Source organism: Oryx dammah, unplaced genomic scaffold (genome assembly GCF_014754425.2).
Source record: "Oryx dammah isolate SB20612 unplaced genomic scaffold, SCBI_Odam_1.1 HiC_scaffold_29, whole genome shotgun sequence".
In the NCBI taxonomy this organism is placed as follows: Eukaryota; Metazoa; Chordata; class Mammalia; order Artiodactyla; family Bovidae; genus Oryx; species Oryx dammah.
The window spans coordinates 22,094,192-22,104,927 of NW_024070213.1; positions in this window are offsets into that span (position 1 = coordinate 22,094,192).

A 10,736-nucleotide genomic window follows, 5' to 3' on the forward strand; every position below is an offset into this window, starting at 1 on the left:
TTGAAATAGTCAACTCCACTAATGTGTTTTCAACATATAAAGCAATTCGCAAAGGTGTGTATCACATACATTTGCATGAACCCATTCATTGCACAACCTGGGTTGTACCTGTATGACAGAAGGAAAGCTTTGAGGCTTTCTGGGTGCAGTGAGGCCTGGAATCAAGAGTGGAAAGCAGAGCTGATGCTGCCTACCCCAGTCTCATGTTGATACCAATATGATGGGTGCTTTCAGTGTGGAGTAGGTCATCTTTTAGTCCCCGGTGGCCTTGGGTGAAATCACTGCACAGAGTAAAGCACACACAGGAAAACCCCACAATGAAAGCTGAAAATAATACTTTGACATATTTTAAATTAAATTAATCAAATTGCATTAATTATTGATAGCCACTTAGAGACCTATGTGCGTCGGTTCCAAAAGTTATCTTCCTAAGCTGATTGTCTGGAACTCACAGCGTGTGGTCCATAGAGACAGTTTGAAATGATCTTACTCACAATATGGGCTAAAATGGCTTTTGTAAGTCTAGCCTGGAAAATAAGTCTAATAATGATTTAACTATTATAGTTATCTTCAATGGGAAATGAGTTAGTCAGATTTTGACACCTGGACCCCTCTGTTGCCCCTCCAGACCCTTCATTGCATGAGGAGTGTATCTGATAGAGGCAGAGATGGGAAATGAATAGGAGTCAATTGCCAAGCGGGCACGGCTGCCTGGGAATCTTTCTTCCCTGTTCATGTCAGAGTTTGCCATTGAATATAGGAGAAAGTGGTGGTAGCACGACTCTGACTGGCTTCAAATATACAATTTTTTTAACTGGGGGTTCTTAAACTGGGACTGCTTGTTCTATTTGCAACTGCAAGATTTAGAATCAATCTTAATTTCCCTATGTTTATTAGCATATCAATAGCTTGAATCCAGTTTACCTAGGAACATTAGAATGATTCCTATTCCTTGGTACAATAATTGACAGGCTTCTGGAACTGATGAAATCTTACTATTTTAGTTTGATTTCACAACTTACCCTCGCTCTCATAAAATAATTACAAAGGGCACACATATCTATAATTTTGAAGATGAATCAAAAGTAAACCTGTTTTGAGTATTTGAACACAATTTGCAAGAGCTCTTGAGGTAACTAGGCCTTGCAAAATCAAGTTGGAGAATTATAGCCCTGGGTTTATGAGTGCGATTGATTACACAAATGAATCTGACATTTGGTCACCTTGTTTTTAAAAAGTTAAAATCATTCTGGCAGTAATATTTAAATACAGATTTGCTTCCATAAACCAAGTTGTCAAACTCACTTCAACGTGGCATACTCGAACTGACTTTACTAATTTCTTTCTCCAGAATAATTAACATTCTTTACCTCTCATTATATTTAATGTTTGTCAGAGCAAGGCCAGATAAAAGATCAATGCAGACAACTGCACTGGGTTGACCCAGAGGGATGGGATGGGGAGGGAGGTGGGAGGGGGGTTCAGGATGGGGAACACATGTACACCACGGTGGATCCATGTATGGCAAACCACTACAATATTGTAAAGTAATTAGCCTTCAATTAAAATAAATAAATTCATATTTTAAAAAAGTAATAAATCAATCACTATAAGCTAAAACAATAAAACAATTAATTTTTATTGGAGTATAGTTGCTTTACAGGGCTTCTCTAGTGGCTCAGATGGTAAAAAATCCACCTACAAGGCAGGAGACCCTGGTTTGATCCCTGGGTCAGGAAGATCCCCTGGAGAAGAGAATGGCTACCCACTCCAGGAAAATCCCATGGGCAGAGGTGGGCTACACTCCTTGGAGTCGCAAAGAGCTGGACACAACTGCACACACACAGTTGCTTTACAATGTTCTATTAGTTTCTGCTGTATAGTGAAGTGAATCAGCATTATGTATGTGTGTATCCCCCCTTTTTTGCATTTCCTTCCCATTTAAGTCACCACAGAGCACCGAGTAGAGATCTCTGAGGTGTACAGTAGGTTCTCCTTAGTTATGTAGTTTATATTTAGTATAAATAGTGTATATATGTCAGTTCCAATCTCCTAACCCACTTACCCCCTTGGTAGCCATACATTTGTTCTCAATGTTTGTGTCTCTATTTCTGTTTTGCAAATAAGATCATCTACACCATTTTTCTAGATTTCACAGTTCAGTTCAGTTCAGTCGCTCAGCTGTGTCCGACTCTTTGCGATCCCTTGAACTGCAGCGCGCCAGCCCTCCCTGTCCATCACCAACTCCCGGAGTCCACCCAAACCCATGTCCATCGAGTCGGTGATGCCATCCAACCGTCTCATCCTCCGTCGTCCCCTTCTCCTCCTGCCCTCAATCTTTCCCAGCATCAGGGTCTTTTCAAATGAGTCAGCTCCTCACATCAGGTGGCCAAAGTATTGGAGTTTCAGCTTCAACATCAGTCCTTCCAATGAACACCCGGGACTGATCTCCTTCAGAATGGACTGGTTGGATCTCCTTGCAGTCCAAGGGACTCTCAAGAGCCTTTTCCAACATCACAGTTTGAAAGCATCAATTCTTCAGTGCTCAGCTTTCTTTATAGTCCAACTCTCACAACCATACATGACCACTGGAAAAACCATAGCCTTGACTAGACGGACCTTTGTTGGCAAAGAAATGTCTCTGCTTTTTAAAATGCTGTCTAGGTTAGTCATAACTTTTCTTCCAAGGAGTAAGTGTCTTTTAATTTCATGGCTGCAATCACCATCTGCAGTGATTTGGGAGCCTCCAAAAATAAAGTTTGACACTGTTTCCCCATCTATTTGCCATGAAGTGATGGGACCAGATGCCACGATCTTAGTTTTCTGAATGTTGAGTTTTAAGCCAACTTTTTCACTCCCCTCTGACACTTTCATCAAGAGGCTCTTTAGTTCTTCACTTTCTGCCATAAGGGTGGTGTCATCTGCATATCTGAGGATATTGATATTTCTCCCGCCAATCTTGATTCCAGCTTGTGCTTTTTCCAGTCCAGTGTTTCTCATGATGTACTCTGCATATAAGTTAAATAAGCAGGGTGACAATATACAGCCTTGACATATTCCTTTTCCTGTTTGGAACCAGTCTGTTGTTCCACGTCCAGTTCTAACTATTGCTTCCTGACGTGGATACAGGTTTCTCAAGAGGCAGGTCAGGTGGTCTGGTATTCCCATCTCTTTCAGAATTTTCCACAGTTTCTTGTGATCCACACAGTCAAAGGCTTTGGCATAGTCAATTAAGCAGAAATAGATGTTTTTCTGGAACTCTCTTGCTTTTTCCATGATCCAGCAGATGTTGGCAATTTGATCCCTGGCTCCTCTGCCTTTTCTAAAACCAGCTTGAACATCTGGGAGTTCACGGTTCATGTATTGCTGAAGCCTGGCTTGGAGAATTTTGAGCATTACTTTATTAGCATGTGAGATGAATCTAATTGTGTGGTAGTATGAGCATTCTTTGCAATTGCCTTTCTTTGATTGCAATGAAAACTGACCTTTTCCAGTCCTGTGGCCACTGCTGAGTTTTCCAACTTTGCTGACATATTGAGTGCAGCACTTTCACAGTGTCATCTTTCAGGATTTGAAACAGCTCAACTGGAATTCCATCACCTCCACTAGCTTTGTTCGTAGTGATGCTTCCTAAGGCCCACTTGACTTCACATTCCAAGATGTCTGGCTCTAGGTGAGTGATCACACCATCGTGATTATCTGGATTGTGAAGCTCTTTTTTGTACAGTTCTTCTGTGTATTCTTGCCACCTCTTCTTAATATCTTCTTCTTCTGTTAGGTCCATACCATTTCTGTCCTATATCGAGCCCATCTTTGCGTGAAATATTCTCTTGGTATCTAATTTTCTTGAAGAGATCTCTAGTCTTTCTCATTCTGTTGTTTTCCTATATTTCTTTGCATTGATCACTGAGGAAGGCTTTCTTATCTCTTCTTGTTATTCTTTGGAACTCTGCATTCAGATGCTTATTTCTTTCCTTTTCTTCTTTGGTTTTCACTTCTCTTCTTTTCACAGCTGTTTGTAAGGCCTCCTCAGACAGCCATTTTGCTTTTTTGCATTTGTTTTCCATGGGGATGGTCTTGATCCCTGTCTCCTGTACGATGTCACGAACCTCCATCCATAGTTCATCAGGCACTCTGTCTATCAGATCTAGGCCCTTAAATCTATTTCTCATTTCCACTGTATAATCATAAGGGATTTGATTTAGGTCATACCTGAATGGTCTAGTGGTTTTCCCTACTTTCTTCAATTTCAGTCTGTATTTGGCAATAAGGAGTTCATGATCTGGGCCACAGTCAGCTCCCAATCTTGTTTTTGTTGACTGTATAGAGTTTCTCCATCTTTGGCTGCAAAGAATATAATCAATCTGATTTCAGTGTCGACCATCTGGTGATGTCCATGTGTAGAGTCTTCTTTTGTGTTGTTGGAAGAGGGTGTTTGCTATGACCAGTGCATTCTCTTGGCAGAACTCTATTAGCCTTTTCCCCGCTTCATTCTGTATTCCAAGGGCAAATTTTCCTGTTACTCCAGGTGTTTCTTGACTTCCTACTTTTGCATTCCAGTCCCCTATAATGAAAAGGCCGTCTCTTTTGGGTGTTAATTCTTAGAAGGTCTTGTAGGTCTTCATAGAACTGTTCAACTTCAGCCCCTTCAGCATTACTGGTTGGGGTATAGACTTGGATTACCATGATATTGAATAGTTTGCCTTGGAAACGAACAGAGATCATTCTGTTGTTTCTGAGATTGCATCCAAGTACTACATTTTGGACTCTTTTATTGACTATGATGGCTACTCCATTTCTTCTAAGGGATTCCTGCCCGCAGTAGTAGATATAATGGTCATCTGAGTTAAATTCACTCATTCCAGTCCATTTTAGTTCACTGATTCCTAGAATGTCAATGTTCACTCTTGCCATCTCCTGTTTGACCACTTCCAATTTGCCTTGATTCATGGACCTAACATTCCAGGTTCCTATGCAATATTGCTCTTTACAGCATTGAACCTTGCTTCTCTCACCAGTCCCATTCACAACTGGGTGTTTCTTTTGCTTTGGCTCCATCCCTTCATTCTTTCTGGAGTTATTTCTCCACTGATCCCAATATGCCCAATAGCATATTGGGCACCTACCGACCTGGGGAGTTCATCTTTCAGTGTCCTATCTTTTTGCCTTTTCATACTGTTCATGGGGTTCTCAAGGCAAGAATACTGAAGTGGTTTGCCACTCCTTTCTCCAGTGGACCACATTCTGTCAGACCTCTCCAGTATGACCCATCTGTCTTGGGTGGCCCCACAAGACATGGCTTAGTTTCACTGAGTAAGACAAGGCTGTGGTCTGTGTGATCAGATTGGCCTGTTGTCTGTGATTGTGGTTTCGGTGTGTCTGCTCTCTGATGCCCTCTCTGTGCCTACCGTCTTACATGGGTTTCGCTTACTTTGGATGTGGGGTCTCTCTTCACAGCTACTCCAGCAAAGCACAGCCACCGCCCCGACCTCTGGCCCGGGGTAGCTCCTCTAGGCCGCGCTTGTGTGCTGTTGCAGCCGCCTAGATTTCACATGTATACATTAATGTTTGATATTCGTTTTCCTCTTTCTGACTTGCTTCACTCAGTATGACAGTTTCTATGTCCATTCATGTCTCTACAAATGATGCGATTTCATTCCTTTTATGGCTGAATAATATTCCATTGTATATATGTACCACATCTTCTTATCCATTTGTCTATGTCCTGTCTGTTGTGAATAGTGCTAAATGCAGACAACCTTTCATTGCAGACAACTCTTAACTTCATTTCAGCCACTCATTCCCATGACCTTTCCTTGAACCTTCCCATTCTTACCTCTAGTTTTTGAATTTTCATGCTATCTTAATTCCTTAAGGATACTTTTTGGCACATCCCTTCTTACTGTTTCTCCCACCTCTTTCTCTCTCTCTTTACTGGAAATGTTCTCTTGTGGATAAAATATGTTTAATTTTATCTTGTTGTAAGCAAAAGAAAACAAAACACTCTTTTCTACCCTAATACTTTACCTCTTGCTGTCTGTGGGGCCCCAAGTGATAGTACAAATGGAGGTCTGCACACCTTGCCTGAATATTTATTTAGCTGTGCTTTGCAGCCTGTGGGATCTTAGTTACCCAACTAGGGATTGAATTGCCCTTGGCAGTGAGAATGTGGAGCCTTAACCATTGGGCTGCCAGACAATTCCCATGTCTAAATATTTAAACGTTACACATCAAGTTAATGAGCTGCTAAATGAAGAGTGTATTCCATGGTTCTACCTTGGTAAATATATGTCTAGAAAGTCAGGATTGGGTTTAGAATTGTCAGAGTCCTTGGGGTTCTGGGGTAGAACATGGTTTTGCAGAGGAGGCTTGGTGCTTGGTCTCTGCTTCCCAGCCTGCCTTCCTCACCTGTCACTTATGGCTCCATCTGTCATCCTGAGGGACCTTGAGGGCTTGACTGTGGAGACCCTGGCCCTCACATCCAAGTCCAGCTTTCCTCTCTTCTCTGTCCTGCAAATGGCCAACCCTCAGCCAGTTCTTGGGCCAAGAGCATGTGCACTCGTGACATGGTCTGGCCTCTGTATGGAGCGGACTTGAGAGGAAGCACAGGGGAGGGAGGCTACAAGTGAGCTTGGGGACTTTTGGGCAGGGAACTTGGGGTTCTGAATAATCAGAATATAATCTGGAAGGAGAATGTGGGCTCCACTGGGAATGCTCCTTTAAGTCCAAGTTCAAGGACTTCTTGTCGACCTAGACATGTGGCCAGGGGAGGGGCAGAGAGCCATAATACACTGGCCTGGGAAAGGCCTTCTCACCTGGTCTAAGGGCACTGGTTCTTCAGCCTGACTCCTCACTCACTTTTTACAGCCTCATTCAAGCCAATCTGTGTCTCCCCTCATCATTCTGAAACAACTGGTCTCTTATGGGTCAATGGATCCTTTAGAGTCTCTAGTCCAGGGAACAGTCTTTTTTTGTTTATTTAGTTAGTTTTCCTTGAACCCCTGTTCCTTTTATCTCTGTATTCTGCATGAGAGACTTGATTAAAATTCACACAATGAATCACCACTGATCTTGTAATGATTTCAAAATCTGCATCTTGACTCAGACCGATTTTCTGGCTGCAGTCCCATAAGCACCAAGAATTCGACAGAACCCAGTATGTTCCTCCCCCTTGCGTATCCCTAGTCTCAGGAAACAACGACCCATTGCTTAGATGTGCTTAGATGCTCTTAGATGCGCTTAGATGCTCTTAGATGCTAGAAACCTGAGTATCATTCATGATTCCGCCTTCACCCTCATTTTTTACATCCAGTTAGTAACGGCGTCTTGTTGATTTTAACTCCTAAATATTTCTAGACTCTTTCCCTTTATTTCTAACCATTTTGCTGTGATGTTAGTTTAGACCTTTAATAGTACTTATTTAAAGTAGCTGAAAAGTCTCTTAAGAATTCATGGCTCTAACTCATTTTCCACTCTGTTGCAAAGATGATTGCTTAAAATGCAAATACCATCGTATCCTTCCCCTGCTTTTAATCCTTCCTCGGTGCCTTCATGTTGCTCATGATAAAATTCAGAACCCGTCCATCACCACCTTTCCTCTCCAGCCTCATTCTATCCTGGAACTAAAACGTATTACTTACTCCACACTGTGGGGAGTCTTTCCCCATGCTACTCCCTTTTCCCTGCTTCCTTCTGATTCCTCAAGACTCAGCATATTCCTCATCTCTGGAAGAGTGGCCAGGCAAACCCCAGGCCCTACTGGGATGCCTTTTGTCAATGTCTTCATAATACCCTGTGCATATTCCATCAGAATGTTTTTCACAAACTATTTTAATTGTGGGTTTAGCTGCACAGCTTCCTTTCGAGGGCAGGGAATCCACCTATTTATTACTGTCAGCATGTAGCACTCTGCCTGGCAATTAGAAGATGTTTAATACAATTGTGTGAGAGATGCCAGGGGAGGTGCTAGGGGGTAACTTGATGGGTCACAGACCCCATCTAAGGAGACCTGGACGAGTTATTCCAATGCAGGCGTTGCGTGATTAATACTGAGAAGGAAGTGGGGATATAGGCTCTTGTGTGTGAGTTGCTCTGTCGTGTCTGACTCTGTGTGACTCCGTGGACTCAAGCCTGCCGGGCTTTTCTGTCCATGGAATTCTCCAGGCAAGAACACTAGAGTAGGTAGCCATTCCCTTCTCCAGGGGCTTTTCCTGACCCAGGGTTTGAACCCAGATTTCCTGCACTGCAGGTGGGTTCTTTACCATCTGAGCCACCAGGGATCCCAAAGATGCCCCTGGGTGGGTGTTTAAAAACCTTCTTGGGGTCATTAAATTTGATTAAAAAAACCCATCTCTGCAAAATGTGCATACTTTTTTTTTTTTCATGAAATTTAGAACACTGACAAATTCCCCTGGAGCCATCCATGGATTTCCTATATAACACATCCTTTCAGACTGTCTTAGAGAAATCTGCTCTAACCCTCACCAACCTGTGCTCTCTGGGCTCATGCCTCTGAGGAGCATCTGAGATGAATTTGAAGGGCAGGTAAAATTTTGGAAGTTGTACTTATGGGAGAAAGAGGGAAGCTAGTTCAGAAGGATGGGGTGAAAAAAGCATGGGGGGTAGAAAGCTGGCTAGAGCAAGTGACTTATTTGGAAAGGTAGATTGGGGTTTCTGCTGCAAAAGGGGCCAACTCTGAGTTAGGAATTTGAAACTGATTGTGTGGGATCATGGGACGTAATTAAATTTTTTTTTTTGGTGGGGGGCATGACATAATTGGAGTGTGCTTTGAGAGGATGACTGGCAGATGACTGAGTGGGTTCCAAAGCAAAAGAAAAGATGGGAAAACATGCGTGCAGTGATTGATGAAAGAAATACAACTGAAGAAACTAGACAGAGTGGATGGATGGGGATGGAAGAGATTTAGGCAGAAGACATGGCTTAGTCACCCAGTGACTTAGCAGGAATTCAAGGAGAAGCCAATAAAGATTATTCTGATGTCACAAGGCTGGACTTTGGGAAACTGGCCATGCTGTCAATGAAACAGGAAAGCTGGAAGAAGAATTAATTTGAGGGAGAAGATGATAAGCTCAGATCTGGACCTGAAAAGTATAAGGAGCAAGCTGGCCATTTAGGAAGCTGTCGACTTCACTGGGTCACAAAGAGTCAGATGCGAATGAGTGCACACACACACACACACACACACACCCTTCCAACGCTAAAGAGGTTCTAGAAAACTCTTGAAGAGTTCCATTCTAGAGTAGTCTCTGGGGAGCATGCATATTTTTCTGGGCACACTTGTCAATTCTGGATCAACTTGCTTGGGACAGGGGACACTTTTAATTCAGCTGTCCCTCCCTTAAAATTTTACTTTTAAATGATTTAATGGCCACATTTAGCTTCCTCATATTAGTGTCATATTTTTGTTTGTGTTAGACCCAATCTTGTTTCTCCATGGGATAACAAGGCCGCTGAGGTGGGGTAACCATGGAAGGATGACAAGAGAACAGGGCATGGATCCAGGGCACACTCAGAGTTTTAATTTGGTATCCTACAAAACTTCTTGTTAAAAATATCCGACTTGCTAAAATTTGCTTATCAGAAATGTTACCTTTTACAAACTTTCCCTTTGGACATGTTTAACATCTGCTTTTGTTTTAAAAGTGCTTGTCTTTTTTCCTTTTTAAAGACAGCTTTACTTTTGTCCAAATACTGTTATCCTCAGAATGGAGACAAACTACTTTGATGTTAAGCCTCTGAACATCCAACTCACCAATGGGGGATCCAGAATGATGCCTAGACACAGGCAACAGGAACCTGGCATGAACAGGAGTCAGGTGATATGATGAACAAGCCCACGTGATACTAGGACGTATGGAGAAATATGCGCATGAGTGCAATAGTTTCCCTATATTCTGAATCAGTCAGATTATAGTCTGAATTAGAGGACTGTGTTCAGCATCGGTCACCGTGGTTCAAAGGGATGTGAAGAGTTTGGTGTGACTGTAGGAACATGCAACAAAGATGATTAAAGGGTTGGAAAATAGGTACCAGGATGAAAGATGAAAAGGTTTTTTGATGTCTTGGGACGAGAAGACTAAGGTGGGGCATGATTCTGAAAGGTCTTTACAAGGGATTTATTAGGGATAAGGGAACGATAAACTAGAATGCAAAATGGAGGAAGATTGGGAGCAAACTTAAGAGATGAAAAAGTGCCCCATCTTGGGTAATTTAGACCAGAGTCAAAATTTTGCCCTACTCTTGGCAGACACTACCAATTAATTACAATGCCCTTTTTCTTTTGGTGAGGGGGTGGTGGGGTGGAGTTCAGTATTTTTTATTTGGTGAGGAAACAATCAGTAAAACCATAAATTATGCTATTCAACTCTCCCAGGGCTGGATAAAATGAAAAAGACAATGTTTTTAGATGCCGGTAAGGAAATGGAGTGGCCAGAGTTCTCATACACTTCTGGGGGGAATGGCATAAATCTCTCTAGAGAAAAAACTAGATATCTCTCTGTTTGACTATGTCTATTTTCAAAAGTTTTTAAATTAATTTTTTTATCAGAGTATAGTTGATTTACAATGTTGTGTTAGTTTCTGCTGTACAGCAAAGTGAATACACCCCTCTTTTAGGATTCTATTCCCATATAAGTCATTACAGAGTATTGAGTAGAGTGTCTTATGCTATCTCTCAGTCATGTCTGATCCTTTGCGACCCCATGGACTGTAGCCCG